The following is an 18,909-nucleotide window of genomic DNA, read 5'->3' on the forward strand; positions in this document are numbered from 1 at the left end:
AATTCTTTGAGTTATGTATTAACCTTGACTTAAAGCTGAATCAACTAACACTTGTTTTATGAGCAATTTATTCAGTGTTATATATGGTAGGTAGCAGAGAAAGAAACAGCATCTAAATTATTTTATTTGCAACCTATAACATTCTGTTTGTCTGATTATGTTGTCTTTTGAAAGGCACTTGTACTGATAAAGCTTGTAGTAGTACTTACCAAAATGAATTAAAAATAGGTTTAAGCCAAAGTTCCAAATACAGTCTATTTTAGAAGACAGAAAGACAACTAGACTCTCACCATCTCCAAAATTATATTAAAAAACTGTGAGTTACTGCAACTACTTAGAAGTCATGTTTTTCACTCTTTTGCTTTTCACATTTTAATGCTCACTGAAATACTACTAATTCACTTATTCTTACAACTTGAAATAACAAAGAACTGTGACTCGGTACCAAACCAAAACTAATGTCAACATTAACTGATGAAGTCTTGTTAAGCAAGCTTAGCAAAATATCTGTATTCCAAATGTTAATAAATACCAACTGGCCTTTACTAGGGTAAAGTTAGAGATAATAATGTTACATATTAATGACTTTCTTCTACTAATGAGTAGAAGCTATTCTCACTAACTAAACAGCATTACTCAGAATTGGATTTTTAGTTGCATGTTTAATAATTCTGAGATTAAGTCAAGAAAACAAACAGAAACAATTGATATTTGTGGGGCCATCAACAATTCTGAAGTTTTCCCAATAGTCAGCCCTAAAAAATTCAGTCTCATAATTCACAATATCTGACTTGACTGTCAGGACTTGTCTAATCTGGCCATGCCAGCTGGCAAGGATATTCAGCCTCTTCTCCCAGAACATCACCAGCCACATGGATGTTGTAGAATTCAGTCGTTTGGAGCCCCAGCTTTAATTCTAGCTCATCATTTTATTATCTATGTGGTCCTCAGCATGTTGCTTAATTTCTCTGAGCATCATTTTTCTAACTTGTAAAATAGGGTACAGAATATGTGTTCTTATATAAGAATTAATATAAATGAAGTACTTAGTGTGGAAATAATTCCTGCTCAATAAATAATATTTAGTAAGCAGTTTTTTATTGAGGATAAATACTCAGGATGTGATTCTCATTCTGCATTATTTAGAGTCCAACATGACAGTGTTTGGTGTCAGCATGAAAAACCAAGAGCAATATAAATATTTAGAGAATGATTTGACAATAGACATGGTTGAGAAGACAAGATTAGTAGTAGAAGAAGGACAACAGACATGGAAAGCTATAAGGAAAAAGTGGTTTTTTTAATATCTAAGAAGATTTTAATCTAGAAACCTTTATGAGGGGACAATCTTATTGTGCCAGAAGAACAAGTATTTATTGGGAACCTTTATGTGCAAACCCAGATGCCGTAAGATACATAGTGAAATGTATTCAGTAAGTATTTATTGTGTGTCTACTATGTCTGGCACTGTTCTACATACTGGAGTAGGAGCAGTGAATAATCAAGTCAAATTCTCAGCCCTTGTGGAGTTTACATTCTAGTGTAGGAAATACAAAGATAGTATTCCTTTTTTCAAGCATTTACTATTTCTGTAAGGAGGCATGAACCTTTGCATTAAAAGAGTATAAAATAACAATAATAACAATAATTGCAACAAAGGATACAAAAATATCCCTAGGAGACTGAAAGGAGTAGTGGAAGGAATTCAGGTTTCAGTGACCAAGAAATCTGAGCTCTAATCTAAGTCCTGACGGCGCCTTTAGACCTTGGGACTGTATAGCATTTTATTCAAGTATCATACTCTCTTCTGTAAAATGAGCACAATAGTTACTTTATAAAGCTGTTCTGATGACTAAATGTGATTACATGTGTAAATCCCTTTATAGAGTAGCACAGATACATGAATATCCTTGCTGAGAAGGAGAGTTGATTGATGCCTCAAAAGATGGCAGGATTTGGCTAGACAGAGAAGAGAAAGTGCATTCTAGGCCAAGAAAAGAGCTTGATGAAGGACACAAATTTGGAGTTGCACACAGAGTATTTGGAAGAAAGTGAGTGGAATAATTTGGCTACAGTAGAGAGTTCATATAGATAAGTAGGTAGAGAAACAACTCAAATGATAGGTGGTTCTTAGATGACTCACAAAGGAATTTGAGAGTTAGAATAGCTCTCATGCATATGTAGACATTGAAACACAGTGTAATTAAGTGAATTACCCAAGGTTATATCATTAACAGTGAAAGTAGAATCCCAATATCCATCTGGCTCTTTGTCTCCTTGATGGCCTGACCGGTGGTTAAGACCATATATTATCAATCTCCTCGTCAATTCATATTTGAACACTCATAGTCTGTTAGGCATTTTTTATAATATATACCAAATATTCTAACCAGCCCTCTAGTTTTAAGTATTGCATTTATGGCAAGAAAAAGCAATTCTGAAACAACCAAGGGGAATGAAAAACAAGGGGCTATTTCTCAAAAATGAGATGGTGCTTTGCAAAAATGAACTAACTTTATGATGCCATCTGGAAAATGCTTTTGTATTCCCGATACAGTGCACTGAGCATAACTTAAAGTTGACTAACCAGCTCTGAAATGCTGTCTTCTGTTTCCTCACATATGGATGTAGCCTACAGGAATAAGTGTTATTAGTCCTTGGACAGGACATCTGGTGTGACTTCTCAGCAATAAGGTGTACAATTCTTGGGAGAATTTCAACAGAGCACATCAGCCTAACTTTGGAAACTTTTCAGGGTTGAGCCAGTCCGTGGTGATTGACCTTTTTCAGAAAGAAATTAGGCTTCCAAACCAAACTCTAATCACGGAGATTTTGTCTTCCCTCTCTCCCTCCTTTCCTCCTTCTCTTCCTTCCTCTTAACATTTAAAGTCTCAATTCCGACATTACACACAGTGTAATGCACAGTGGTATACTCAGACAGAATTAAGACTTTCAAATGAAATTGAACCCTAAGATGTTATATCATAGTCAGACCTCTTGCTGCTTAGGGTGGCAGATGTTCCTCACAGTTTCTTCCAAAGTAGCAACAGTCTTTTTGCATAATTTATTGTAATTGGATATTGGAATTATGAACAGAGAAATTCTTCTCTTCTTTCAAAATTTGTAATAGAACCTAATTTTAACACCAGTAGAAAAGATTTAGAATCTCATAAAGGAAAAAACCCTTCATTAATTTGCTAAGGGATTAAGCTGAAGCTAACTTTGCTTTATAAAAAAGTTGCCAATAAAATAGCCTAATACTTGCATAGAAGAACATTTAATTTACTGAAAAGAACAAATTGCCTTCAAACAATTTAAAACACCAATTAATGGATAAACAACTAATATGTTAAATACAAATCATTCTTCTCTATTTATTGAAGTAGCTTCCCAACTCCTTTGCTTGACAACACTTAATTAGTCTAACTTGAGTTGCTTTATTTAATTGAAATTAATAGAACCAGGTTTCCTTTAAAAATATTATTTTGTTAAGACTGATTCCCTCATTTAGTCTAAATAGTGATTATTAATAAAATCTGCCTTTAAAAATATTTTTGACATTTACAATAATAATCAACATGTTATATATTTATATGAGGACTGATTATTTGGTTGTTAGTTATGTGGACATTTTTGCCTCAGTTTAACTCTTGACTGTCCTTTCAGGGGGTGGAAAACTTCCCTTAGCCACTCCACAGACAAGACAGAAAGTAAATGAAGTGAATTTGGCTAACAGTCAGCATCTCTTATAAAAATATTTCCTTGGAGAGAATGAAGGTTGAAATGCATATCTGAAACGATATATTGGTTTTCTATGCTGTGATACTATGGCTGGTAAAAAATGATGGCTTGGTCATAATTTATTCTTATTTTAAAGGGTTTAAATACAGGGAAAGTAGAAATACTACAACCTTTGGGATCAAACAAGGTTGTTTCAACCCTAGCTCTACCATGCACTATATCTGAAAATAAACTTCTCCAAGCCCCATCTGAGTATAAAGTTCAGATAATAATAGCTATTTAGCAACTGCTAGATCACATTTATTGGTGTGCTTACTATGTGCCAGAGACCGTTCTAGGGACTTTATGTATATTAATTCATTTAATCCAACCCTCGAGCTTATGAGGTAGATATTTATAACCCCGTTTTATAGATGAGGCAACTGAGTCACAGGGAGGTTAATTGACGTGCTCACAGTCATACATTGGCTTGGGTTCTAACAGAGACAGCCCAATGCCAGACTTCACTTTCTAATGAGTTCTGGAAGTTGAAGTGAAGATTAAAGTGGTTAACCTGTATAGAAGGCTGGCATATGACCTCACACAGGGTAAAGTCTTATTAAGTGGATTTCTCTTAACATTTCTGGCTATTTCTCAGACTCCTTTTCTGGCTCCTTTTCCTCTGGTAGGCTTGAAGATATTGGAGTTCTTCAGGGGGGTCTCTCCTGGCCTCTTCCCTTCTCTATCCACACTCTCCTCTATGACCTCCTCCACTACCAAGTCTGTAAATACCATCACTATGTTGATGGCTCCCAGTTCTCCATCTCCAACCCTAGCACTTCAGATTCATACTCTCTATAGCTTACCTGTCATTTACATTATATCTAACAGGCAACTCAAACTTTCACAGCCCTGAGCATCACGTTTAACTTTTCTCCCTCAAATCTGCTTTTCCCTTCAGTCTTCCTCATATTCAGAAAATGGCACCACTATCAGCCCTTTGGCTCATATCAAATCAAAGACTCATTCTCCCACATCAAATTCTTCTGCACATCCTGCAGATTCTACCTCTACTTTTCTTCATTTGCACTTACATAGCCCACACCAAACCACTGTTCCTCTTGTTTAACTACTCTGAGAGCCTCCTAACAAGTCTCCCAGCTGCCTCTCTGACCTTCCACATAGATCCGCTATCTGCCCAGAAGCAGTGTGTTCTTTTTTCAAATATAACTCAGATCAGGTTACTCCTCTCCTTAAAACCCACAGATATTCTCCCACTCTATTTAAATTAAACTCCAACTACTTATTATGGTTCACAAAACCACGTAAGATCTGGCTTCTGCCAACGTTGCTAGCCTCATTCCAATCAATTCTTTTTTGCCCATTATCTCCAGCCACACTGAGCATCTGCCTGGGTCTCAGATCTTCAGGCTTATTTCTGGTTTTGGGCCTTTGCCCAGCTTTTCCCCCTTCTGGAAACATGTTCTCTCTGATCATACAGTGGTTCGATCTTTTATCACTGTTTCCAATTCAAATGTCACCTCCACAGAGGCTTCCCAATGACCCAATTTAAACTAGTTCTATCACTTCACTCCTTTAAACTATATCCACTGAGCTGTTTATAACCTGATTCTGGTTTTTATTGTCTGCCTGCTATTTCTGACAGCAGCAACACACATACACATGCACGTATGCACACATGAATGCCTAAAAAAGGAAAATTCTGTGATAACGAGAATCTTGTCTCTTTTTTGTTGTTGTTCTTGCTCTGACTCCAGCACTTAGTTTGCAATGGTCAATGAAAGATATTCATTGAATTAATAAATATATTAAATTGAAATGGCTGTTATTAATGGTCCTTCTTAAAGCCAAGGGTCAGTTTGTGTCTTCTACATCTCTTACCATATTTTATGATAGGACTAGGTTTGGCCCAGTAACTACATCAGTTTTGGGAAGATAGAAGGGTGTAAAAGGAGAAACAATCTATTTTCAGAAGCTGAGCAGCCATCTAGACTGCTACACAGAATTCAGCATCTGGTGAGAGCAGCCCTAAAATGCAAGTGATACAAGGTAAGCGATTAGCATCTGTATTCCAACTTGAAGCAACGGTAGTCCTCAAACCAGTAACGAGAACTTAGTGACGGAAAATTCACATAGGAGACATTGAGAAGTGCATGTAGACAGACATACATGATAGTCTTTCAGCAGAAACCCAGATGGCTGACTGGAGTTCAGAAGTCAGGTTTCAAAGCCCAGGCCGGAAAGAGGAATAACAGACACTAAGCGTAGAGCCCCTTCTACAAGAAATGGAAATTAAATTTGCTGACAAACTTGAGAAACTCAAGCTCAAAGAACAAAGCAGGTGCTACATATCAGCATAAAGCACAAAGTAGGAGGGTGACCTTGAGTCAAGCTGAAACCCACCCTCCAGGTTGGACTGACTGCTGGTGACTGCAGGCTGAGTATCAGACTAAAGTGCAGGGAAGGAGGTCATAATGCCAGGCTGTGTTCCCAGAAATGGGCAGGCCAGTCAGATGGGAGGGCTCTATTGATCACCTTTCACTGCATCATAACAGTGTCAGATATGAGACCTGAAAGCCCGTCTTTCTGCCTGCTGCACTCGATCAATATGATAGATCTTTCCCTTAGAGGCCTGTCTGAATCCTATTTTCTGCCTACACGCATGTGGAGCTAAATTAATGATGATGACTCATGGGCTTCAGAGCATTTGTAAACTGTTATTACCACCATTCACACCAGCACTTTATCGATCTCCTCTATTAGGCATTGATTCAGTTTATGACGACCTTTTTTTGGAAGCCAATAGGTTAACCTCTTTCCTCTCTACAAATAGTCAGGGTAAATGTAGACCCAGTCAAAGGTGGTCTGTTTCTGGTTACGCATGAGACTCATAACAGTTATTATTAGAGCCATGTGCATTTAAGTATTTGTATTAAAACCAAAACCCTCATGATATTATTTCCTTGAGGTTTAGGGCAAAAAGGAGTTATCTTGGAGATAACTTCATCACACTGGTATATGAACTGAATTTACCAAACAGTTAAATAAACATTACAACTAATTATGAATATACAAGAACAAACTTGGGTTTGACCACGGATTGCTCTTCATGCACAGATTGCTCAACATTCTCTAATCAAGGATGATTAGAAAAGTATTTTAGTCCTGCTATTTTAATCTGCTGTAACTTTTAGTTTGATGTTTTCTTATGGGGTCAGCACAGGGCTGACTCCCTCTGTGGTGACTCAGTGCCTAGTTATTATAATTTCAATCAGGCTGCTAGTGTCCTCTCTGCAGACTTGCATATCTTCTTCATGTTGGCCTATTCAGCGTCTCCATCAATATCTGGCACCCAGTGAGCACTCAAGAAATAAACAAGAAAAGAGGGAATGAGTGCTCTCTCCTTGGGAGTATTAACTCTTAACTACTCATACACGCGACTTCTATAATCATAGTCCTGGCCTAGAGTTTTTTGAACAATGTAGAATGGAAAAGGTCTGATTGCTGCAGCACCAGGAAACTTTGACAAGCAAATATTTAATAACCATTGAATAAAACCTGAGGTTATCAATTCTGTGAGACCCATATGACACATACATATATGTGTATGCACAGATACCCCTATAAGCATGGGTATTTAGCAAATGTATGCCTATTTGTACAGTGTATGTACTACAAGGTTCATTCAATTAGAGGGGTGATGTTCATTCCTATTGTTTTTATGTCTTCTCTTCTACACAGCAAAGAATTATTGGATGTAATCCAGTTCATATGCAATGCGCTAGGGAAGGTGAAATAACTTTAACCTTGCTGCTGTTTTTACCTACCTCTCACATTTTCACTTTTACAAACAATAGAACTCTGATCTATTCTGAAATGTTCAACATTTGTGCAAACTTTTTTGGAAGAGAACAAGCTACAAGGATTAAAGTATATTTGAATAAGAGAGAAAAATCTAGTGTTTCCCTATTAGAGTCAATAAAGCACTTGAAAAGCACGAACACCATTTTGAGGAGAGTAGCTGGGTTGAAGGCAATGCCATCAGCAAATAAAAGAATCCAAGTAGAGGGAGATCCAAACATGGATTTTAACATTAGACCTGTTGGATGGTCTTCATCTAGCCAATGTCCTACTTCATTAAAACATTATCTCTCTGTTTAACAGCTCATTTAAACTTTCCACTTTCTTTAAAGAAAAACTCCTACGTGTATGATGGACATAGAGATCACAACATTCAGAAAAGTGATTTTTCTCTGGAGACTTTTTTATGTTGTTAGATTTCAGTTGTGAATGATAAGTAGAGCACTTCAGATGTTACTTCTACTTAAACATCTGTTTAGCCAATATGTGATTTCATATTATAATCTGCTTCAGTCACATTTGACTACCCGTTAATCAAAAACCATAAATTCTGCCTTGCACAATAGCTTTTTTGTTGTTGTTTGCATAGTTTGAATATAAGAATGCATATTTAAATGATTATCAGATGATAAGGCTTTATGAAAGTTTCTGCTATGGAATGCCTATTTTATGAATTTTTATGATTAAAAGGTATTATTACAAAAGTAATCTGAAAAGCTAGAAAACTAATAGCAAGTTACATAATTATTTTCCTCCTATTCAATATATTAAATATGAAATTCCATTTTATGAGAGAAGGATGACCAGATAAAAAGAAACAGAAAACATTAAATGCTTACTCTCTTTTCTTTCTGATTTTTCTTATAGTATATTGGATTGAAATTATTTTCCTTAAATTTATGCACTTTTAAAGTTTATCTTTCTATTCTGTGTTGTTTTGAAGAAAGTAAATCAGCAGTATCTAAATCCATAGGATTTGCTTCCCTGGCTTACTAGTCAATATTGACATCAATAAGGTCTTGCAGATAAACCTAAATGAAAGCGTTCTACATCAAGATCTATCAGCTTTTTATCAGTCATCCATTTTGAGACACAGAAAGACATTTTTATTTCTGTCACTTGGGCTTGCTTCTTTGGTCAATTTCTGCAGAAATAATTAGAACTTTTCTTGTTACTCTGTAAATAGATTTTTCTCGGGTCTTCTTGCAGAAGAGAATTATTTTATGTTGGAATTCTCTGAGCAGTCACAGAAAGTCTGACAGCAAAATGGAGGTGACAGGAGTCTGTTTCAGGGAGAGGTACCTTCTCATAAGTGGAAAATAATTATGTAACTTGCTATTAGTTTTCTAGCTTTTCAGATTACTTTTGTAATAATACCTTTTAATCATAAAAATTCATAAAATAGGCATTCCATAGCAGAAACTTTCATAAAGCCTTATCATCTGATAATCATTTAAATATGCATTCTTATATTCAAACTATGCAAACAACAACAAAAAAGCTATTGTGCAAGGCAGAATTTATGGTTTTTGATTAACGGGTAGTCAAATGTGACTGAAGCAGATTACTGCTTCAACTGCAGATTACAACTTCATGCTGATAGTTGAATCTTATGGGATAAGGGAATCTAAGCTCTTCAAAAAACAAAGAAAGCTGACAACTGACAAATATAAACATAAACATTTTAATCAAACTTGCACAAAAGAAAAGTATTTGTACATGTGTTTGAAGCACATTTTTATGGTGTAAAAAAAAATGGATTTTATTTCCATTGTAGATTATTGAGGATTTGGGGTAAATCATCTTCAGCCTGAATCCTTTCTGCCCTTCCCTATCCATAATGCTCATGTGTCATGAAGGGTCTCAATGCTTATTGAGCTCTAAGTTTTCCTCAATTAAAACTCAAATTATCCAGCATTTACTTTTAATCAATGCTCACTTTATTTTCTCATTTAGGGAATCATTTTCTCATAAGTGGAAAATAAATAACATATAACTAATAAACAGTGTTCCTCTCCCAAGCTCCTACTTGCCTTTGGACTCTATAGTTTCTCAAGCATGATGTGGATTATTGATTAATTCCCAGTAACACCAAGTGGAGAGAATAAGGACATTGATATCCTCACACAGATGTATACACAGGTACACACACACACAGAGACCCCTTGAACATACATACTAATGAAGCAGTGATATTTTGGTGTGCATGTCTAACACATTTATTTATTTGATAATCTAGACTTCCTTCAGATGCAAGCAGAGAACACGTCTATTATTTTTCACAGCTTTTGTTTTTAACCACTCAGTAGGCTCCTCTCTTCTCTGAATAAAATATTAGAAAGTCCCCACAGCACTTTGAGCCATATTTAGATACCAACAAATTTTGTTTAAAACCAGATCATTGTAATTTAGAGGGAGTATAGCTCCCTCTTTCTATATCATCTGCTCCCTCTATGTGAACTCTAGGTGGCCTCTTATTTTTAGACATGTTTTAACATGAGCAACATATCTTCCTATCTTTAAACTCCAGGGAATGCACGTACACTCCAAGTGATTCTTTGGAGTTCCATTGTTTTGACTTGTGAGAAAAGGAAAGCATCCCTCTTCCTCATGGAGAGGGGTAAAAATATAATAACCCAACCTCACTCTCTCTTTCTTCCCTGCTACCACCCAGTCTTCTGCAACAGTCACAATGATGCTTAACTTCCTGTTCTACATGCTGGAGGTAGGTGATGGGTGCTGTACTGGTGCTAACAGAACCTGTCTTTGGTCACCTAGATTTGGAAGTCTTATATGTGGTGGGAAGAAGATGCTCAAGAATCAGGCCTCTAATTTCTTCTCTCCCTTTATGGTGGGTTTGGGGAGATGTTTTGAGAAAAAAAAGGTTCCCCGATTGACAGACTTCTTAGAAAACAGTGATATCTGCTTTTAGGAGACTCATCATTAATAGAAAGCTTTCAGCAAGATATATCTGATCTTTCTAGGATTACTTACAGAAAACAAACAAACAAACAAAGCTGGAATCCATGAATTTATGAGGCATAGTTCTCCAGAAAATATCATGTAAGCCAAATAATGATTTAAACATAAAATGGAGATTTTTCATAACCAAAACAATACCTTTCCATGTAAGTAATATGTCTGCATATACAAGATAAGGTAACCTGAACCAAAGTGCATCTGTCTGTAGTAAGAGAGACCCTTGGAAGCTGCCCGGGCAGTCCTGAACCTCTCCCTGCTTTGGCTCTGCCTTATGATTATTTGTGTCCTTCAAATTATTATGAAAGCTTGAATTTGCAGAACATCTCTGATTCTTAAGCATCTGAATGGACAGACCAATTTTCTGTATTATCTCAGATGGTCTAACCCTTTGCTTTAGAAGGTAGACTTACGTTTCATCTTTTTAAAAAATGTTTGGCATCTAAAAAGAATTTTTCTCTATGAGATATCCTTGCTTCATAAGTAATAATAGGGTAAAGAAACTTCTTAATTTTCTTTGGTTTTGTTTAGGGATCAAATCTAAAAAGTGCTCCTTGAATGTTAGGTTTTTCCTGATTCTAATACACAATATGCCACACCTTGAAGGTGGCCTCTATAACTGATCTCCACTAGATGATAAACTTCTTAAGGGCAGGGACCACATAGGATTCACCTTAGGATCACTGGCACCTAGCACAGAACGGATGTTTAAAAACATGAGTAGTGATTTTAGTTGGTGTTTAGGGCTTGTTGTTTGCTGGAGTTTATGAATGAGGGATGGGCCTGAAATATTTAATTGTGTCTCAGGGGCTTTAGTTTTGACTGTAGGAGAGGTTGTGGCACAAGCCTGGGGGCAGAGAAGGTAGAAGGCACCAGAACACAACTGATATATGCTCGCCTGCTGTATTACTCCATTCTCACACTGCTAATAAAGACACATCCAAGACTGGCTAATTTATAATGGAAAGGGGTTTAATTGACTCAGAGTTCCACATGGCTGGGGACGCCTCACAATCATGGTGGAAGGCAAAGCAAGAGCAAAGAGAGAGAGCGTGTGCAAGAGAACTCCCTTTATAAAACTATCAGATCTCATGAGACGTATTCGCTATCGTGAGAACAGCACAGGACAGACCTGCTCTCGTGATTCAGTTACCTCCCACCAGGTACCTCCCATGACACATGGGAATTATGGGAGCTACAATTTGAGATTTGGGTGGGGAAACAGACAAACCATATGACCCACCAAACATCATGCATAGGTTTCAGCCTTATACAGTGAAGGGAGCAGTTTTCTGCTTATACTGAGACATGGGCATAAGTCATTTCACTTTGGTTGAAAAATCATGTGATAGATTATGGGAGAAGGATATTAACATAGTTTAGCTCTGTGTCCCTACCCAAATCTCACTTTGAACTATAATCCCCATAATCCCCACGTGTCAAGGGTGGGACCAGATGGAGGTAACCGGATCATGGGTGTGGCTTCCCTCATGCTGTTCTTGTGATAATGAGTGAGTCTCAAGAAATCTGATGGTTTTACAACTGGCATTTTCCCTGCTACACTCACTCCGTCCTGCCACTCTGCGAAGAAAGTGCCTGCTTCTCTTTTGCCTTCTTCCACGATCGTAACTCTCCCGTGGCTTCCCCAGCAAAGTGGAATTGTGAGTTAATGAAATCTCTTGTCTTTATAAATTACCCAGTCTTGGGTGTTTCTTCATTGCCGCATGAGAACGAACTAATACAGGTATTTTCCCACTTAGTCTTGGAGCAGTATTGTTCAGACAGTGTGATAACCAAGGGATCATACAGCATTGTAGAGTCACTTGAGCTTTTGACTGTGGAAGTGCCTGAAACCCCTGCCTTGTCAGAAATCAGTATTCTCATGTAGAAAGTAGTAGTCATATGTCAGATGTTATTCTCAAGTAGCATGGAAGACAGAGGCTATCAGTAAAATCTGCATACTGGAAAAACACAAAAGAATTGTTTATGACCAGGTAGAAGAAACATCTGAGGATTTAAAATACAGACAAACAAAGAAACTAGAGAAATTTTTGATTTGGATGGCACGGGGAGGAGGTTCAAAGTCCTACATCAAGCAGGTTGGAATAGTGAAATAATGAAATATATGTATTCATGTCAAGGTGTTATTTGTTGTACCCAGAGTCTATTGGACTCTGGAGAAATATTGATTACAAAAATTGGCTGAGTGAATGGAAATATTCAAGTGTTTATTTTTCTAAGTCCAATATAATAAAAAAAAAATTTCCAGGTAACATTACACAAGAAAAATTTTAAATTGGGATTAAATAATAAAAGGAGATCAAAGAGGTCATAAACTTTAATGTGTCTGCTGGAGCACAGTCAGGTTGCAGACAACAGTTTATTTCCAAATAGAGATACTATCATGTGTTGAGTGACTTACAAAATCATTGGAAAGGTTTTGGAAGTAAGCTCTAGCTTGAGAGTCCAGGAATTTCTACCAGTGCTAGGGAAGCTTCCACCTGAGCTTTCAGCAAGCCATCACATTAGGAAATCACTGCCCAGTTTTGCACTGCTTCTCACAATTTACAGCAGAATGAATGCCTTATGCTCTGCCCCTCTCCCCACTCAAGTCAGTTTCAAATCCAAATCTCACATGAGTGCATCAAGTTGGTAGAACCTTAATCAGATCTAGAACTCCAGCAGCAGGGAAATCTGAGCTATGCAGCTTTTAGCTTACCAGTCTCTACAATTTGGAAAGACACCGCAGAATGTTGTTGGAATGGATGCCAAACTAGCCATTGCACAGAACCCATCATGGTCAGGGTTTAGAAAATTGACTTCATCTCATACCTTACACTGCCTATGTATTCATATAATAAATATGTATTGAATGTCTGTTGTGTTTCGGATCCCATTTCTTGGTTTTATCGATAAGCATGATAGAAAGGTAGAGAACAATAAGCTTGGGTTCTTTTTCTCTTTATTTTTATTTTCTTTTAGTCTACTTTGAAAGTAAAATTTGAGGTAGTATGGTTTGAAACTGGGTGTGCCCTCTGTAAGAGATGTCTTTGTTTCTGGAGAAGGAGAACAAGTCAGGGAGTGGTCGAGGGGAACAGGAGGCAGCCTGCTGGCTAGTTAGAATGGGCTGTGTTCTGAGCCTTGAAGAAGCAGGATGAGAGGAATTATAAGGCTTTAGAATTTCCCAGCTGTATGCACCAGGGTAAAGAGTAGAAAGGTCAGGATAGAATTTATTTGGCTAGTATGTCCCTTTCATTTGATCTCAGAAACTAAGCCTGACCATAACAGCTAAAGGGAATAGGCTGGAGCACTCAACTGAGAAGAAATACAAACACAAAACCTTAGATAGCAGGGCACATACCTGCAGCAAAAGGATAGCAATTGTACAGAGGGACATGGACTTCAGCCTGAGCCCTTTAGAACTGCTGCGAGCAGAAGTGAGGAAGAGCATGGGGTGCAGGTAATTCACCGATACAGTCAAATACAGAGTCTCAAAACGTGAAAGACAGCCAATTATTTCATAAGATTCTTCCCTTAAGTGTTTCATTTTTCCAGTTATGGACTTGGACTGAAAATGCTGTAAGGAGAGCTAGATACCGTATATGTCAAAATATGAGGAAAAAATTAAAGAAATAGTCAAAATTGGTAGTATTTTAAAGTTCTAGTGAAATAAATTATTATTTTAAAAGAACCACTCATCTCTATTAGTATCTAACTTGAATTTTCATGTCTTTGTCTGGATTCTTAAAGAACTTTGTTAAAAGGAATTGTCTGAAATTTCACCACAGTGCTCAAGCTCATTGAGACATCTATAATTACCTTTACAGCCCATTTGTGAGGTGAGTGGAGGAGGGAAAAAACAATTTTTATAAATGAAAATTATGAAGCTATAATCATTAATGGGATGAGTGTCACATAAGACAATTGCTCCCTTTTACTGAGAAGTTGCCATAGAGTAGGGGTTGAAAGTCCTTTGCTTTCATTATAGCTAATCCTCACAAAGCTGCATGGTAGATATGTTTGTTCCCCACTGACAATTTGGGAAGCCAAGGCTGAGAGAGGCTAAAGCAATCACTAGCATTTGCAAAGCCAACAAGTATTAGAACCAGCATTTGAACCTAGGCTAATATGATTCCAAAAATCTATGGTTTTCTACAGCACACCTCATGACTACTATCAAGACACTGCACAATCATCACCAGAACACCACAAAGCTGCCCCCTGTCCACTACTCTGCTATTATCAGAAGTGCTAATAGGATCAAGATCTTCATACTCAGGTAAGTACTTTACTGACTTGAGCATAAACAAATAAATACATAAAAATCTTTGAGACTCCCAAAGATTTATTGTACAATACAATATCTTGTATTTGCTCCTTGAAGCTTCCTCCCATGTTCTTTATCCTGTTTGTCTCAATTATAAGGTTAGGTGCAAGACTGTTCTTGCTTTGGAAAAATACCTTCTATAGCCATTTGGTGCATGTGAGTGTTCTCTCAGGATACTGAACTGCCCTGTTTTCCATTAATGTTTATATAGTATCTTTTTTCACATAGCCTCTGCTGACCAAGAGTTACGCATGGGCCATGAACTCCAACATTCTAGCAAGACACGGGACAGCTTGAATGATCTAATAAGCAAAAAACAAGAGGCTGCTTATAGCTAGAGGCTGCCTCCCTAGTCTTGCAAGTTTGTATCCACAAGATCATGTTTAAGTTGTATAATTGAAACTCAGAAATCATTAACTTTGTTTCAAACTGATACTCATTGCTGTCAATGGCCAAGGGCAGTAATGGGAAAGAACAGCTCCTGGCAGTGCAGAGGAATCATTTAGGACTTATCCTGCCCTGCGGTAGTGTCCAGTGTTCTGTTGGTGGGTCTTCCCAGACAGATAATCTCCTTTGGAGGGGCTAGTGCTGTGGAGCAACAATTTGATCCACCCATCGAATTTTTCATTGGCCATTTCTACAAATGACAGCTTTGTGGACAGAAAAGTCTATCCTTTATATATAAGATGCCAAAATTATGATATTAAAGATAGTTTTAGTTAGGTCAGGAGCTCTTAATGTATGACCTACATATGGGCTTTCAAAGGGGTCAACAGTCCACTGAAATTTAAAGAAAGATAGTAGTGTTGTTTGTGCAGATGTGAACATTTGTGTGGGTGGGAAAGTCCACAAGCAAGGTCTGAGATTTTTAAAAAAGGAGGAGGGAGTGTAAAAAGGCAAGTATGTGGTAAATCAAAACAAACATAAACTGTGCAAAAATAACAGTAATAATGTTTGCTTTGCAGAGAGAAAACTAAAACATAACTAAAATATTAGATAACAATAATATTCAAGGTAGAAGGAGAATAATAGAAGTTAAAGCAATCTAAGGTCCTTTTTGTCTACAGAAGGAGCATAAAAATATTGATTAACTTTAGAGCTTGTAAAATTAAATGTGCATCTAAAGACCAGGTACAGTGGCTTATGCCTGTAATTCCAGCACTTTGGGAGGCCAAGGCAGATGGATCACTTGAGTCCAGGAGTTTGAGACCAGCCTGGGCAAAATGGTGAGATTCTGTCTCTACAAAAAAAAAAAAAAAAAAAAAAAAAAAAGTACAAAAAGTTAGCCAGGCATGGTAACACATACCTGTAGTCTCAGCTACTCAGGAGGCTGATATGAGTGGATCACTTGAGCCCGGGAGGCAGAGGTGACCTGAAATCACACCGCTGCATTCCACCCTGGGCAACAGAGCAAGCTCCTGTCTCAAAAAAAAAAAAAAAAAAAAAAAAATTTGTCTAAATATTTTAGCATAAACATTAAGACAGAGAAATAAGAGTAATATCTAAACTATACATAATTAAGGAGGTAAAGCAAACAAACAGCTCAATAATACTAAAAGAACAAGAAAGGAAAAATTCCTGAAAATATTTTTAAAAGGTTAATAAGCACAAATATAAGGATGTCTGTGAATTTTTTAAAAAACTATATTTATAAATAAAATGTAATAGATTCTCCAGGTGAACAATAAAACTTGGTTACGCTAGACAAAAGAAACTACGTCCTACCATGTGCTCTTTCTAAAAAGCACATCTAAATCAGAAGAGCACAGAAAAGGTGAAAATCAGAACACACCAGTGTAAGAGGTTGGATGTGTCTCCTAAAGTCCATGTGTTGGAAACTTAATCCCCAATGCAATAGTGTAGAGAGGTGAGGCCTTTAAGAGGTAGTAAGGACATAAGGGCTTTGCTCTAATTAATAGATTAATGCTATTATTCAGGAGTGGATCAGTTATCACAGGAGTGGGTTCCCGATAAAAGGATGAGTTTGCCCTGCTTCCTCTCCCTATCTGCAGCTCTCTTCTCCTTCCTCCTTTCACCATTTGATGACACAGCACAAAGGCCCTCACCAGATGCAGCCTGTTAAACTTAGAACCATGTGTCAAATAAATTTCTGTTCATTATAAGTTATCCAGTCTCAAATATTCTGTTACAGCAGCACAAAACACACTGAAAAATTTAGCGTTGAGAAGTGGGGCTTTTGCTGGAACAAACACTTGAAAACATGCAAGTGGCTTTGGAACTGGGTGATAGGTAAAAGCTGGAAAGTTTTGTACAATCAGGAAAGAAAAAGCTTATATTGCCATGGAACATTAAGAGTAATTCCAGTGAGGGCCCAGAAGGAGACAAGAGCTGTAGCAAGAGCCTAAACCTTGGTAGGGATTACTTAAGTGGTTGTGATCAGAATGTTGGTAAAAATATGGAAACTGAAGGCCATTTTGATAAGTTCTCAGACAGAACTGAGGAACAAGGGAGTGAAATCCAGAATAAAGGCCATCTTTATTATACAGTTGCAAAAACTTGGCAGAATTGTGTCCAGGTTCCAAGACTTTGCAGATGGCAGGACTTAAGAGTAATGAACTAAGATATCTGGCAGGATAAGCATCTAAGCAGCAAAGCATTCAAGGTGCTACATGGCTTCTTTTGGCCACTACAGTAACATAAGAGAAGAGAGAAATTATTTTAAAAAGAAATTTATAATTAAAAGCAAAGCAGAACAGAAAGATTTGGAAATTTTTCAGCTTGGTCACAGAACAAAAAAGTATGTTGGGGGGAAATACAAAGGGTGTGGCCAAGTGACCATTTGGTGAAGAGATTAATATGGATAGAATAAATTCAGGCTGTATTAATCAAGACAGTGGAGAAAATTACCCCAAAGACATTTCAGTGATCCTCAAGGCAAGCTAGGTCCTTGAGAGCAAGATTTTCAGAGAGGTGCACATGGAACCTCAGTATTTGCTGCCTAGGGCCACCTCAAGACTGCTTTCTGCATCCCACTGCAGTGCTCCTTGGCTGGCCCAGCCATAGCTCAAGCATGCCAGGTGCATCTCATGCCACAGCTCCAAAGGGTGCAAACAGTAAGCTTTGGCAGCATTCACATGATGCTGCAGTGCACGTCAAGTCTGCAGATAGAGTGTACAAGCTGTGAGACCATGGTGACCGCCATTGGATTTCAAAGGATGTGTTGAACAGCCAGGGACCCAGGCAGAAACTTGTCACAGGAACAGAGCTACCACAGTAAGCTGCTACTAGGGCAATGCCCAGCAAGGCCACAGGAGAGAAGCCCCTACAGAGAGTGCCTATAGGGAATGCTTAGCAGAGCCATGGGAGTGGGGCAGCCCTCCAAGACCTCAGAACTGTTGAGCCACCTGCATGTAATTCCAGTCTGGGAAAGCTGTAGGCATGAGATCTGTGAGAGCTGCTGGGTGAACTGAGCCCAGCAAAGCTAAAGAGCAGGGTTCCCTGAGGCACTGGGTGTCCAGTCCCTGCCCCAGTGTGCCTACGAGGTGAGACACAGAGTCAAAAGAGATTATACTGGAATCTTAAGATTTATTACTGTTTTCACTTTTGGATTTTGGACTTACTTGGAACTAGCTACTTCTTTCTTTTTGCCTATTTCATCTTTTTGGAATGGGAATATCTGTCCTATGTCTATCTCATTGTATTTTGCAAGCATGTGCTTGTTTTGGTTTCATGTGCTCATAACTGGAGGGAAATTTGCCTCAGGATAGATCATGCCTTGAGTCTCACTAAATCTGATTTTGATGAGAATCTGGACTTTGGACTTTACAGTTGATGTTGGAACAACTTATGACTTTATTGGGGCTATTGGGATGGAATTAATATATTTAACATATGAGAATAACATAAATTTGAGGGGCAAAGGGTGAAATGCTATGATTTGAATGTGTTCCTGAAAGTTTATGGGCTGGGAATTTAACCTCCAATGCAACAGTGTTGAGAGATGGGAGTTTTTAGGTCGTGAGGGTTCTGCCCTCATTAAT

At 37.7% G+C, this 18,909-nt stretch overlaps 1 long non-coding RNA gene across 3 annotated transcripts in view; it reads left to right on the forward strand.

Annotated features, from left to right (window-relative positions):
* LOC123568702 (uncharacterized) overlaps positions 1 to 18,909 on the forward strand; it is a 178,861-nt gene that overhangs the window by 153,579 nt on the left and 6,373 nt on the right. For all 3 annotated transcript variants that reach the window (XR_012423658.1, XR_010580976.2, XR_006692170.3), the window contains exon 2: positions 14,740 to 14,860. This is a non-coding gene — a long non-coding RNA (uncharacterized lncRNA). The remainder of the gene's footprint in view (positions 1 to 14,739; positions 14,861 to 18,909) is intronic.

Source organism: Macaca fascicularis, chromosome 14, assembly GCF_037993035.2.
Source record: "Macaca fascicularis isolate 582-1 chromosome 14, T2T-MFA8v1.1".
NCBI classification, from domain to species: domain Eukaryota; kingdom Metazoa; phylum Chordata; class Mammalia; order Primates; family Cercopithecidae; genus Macaca; species Macaca fascicularis.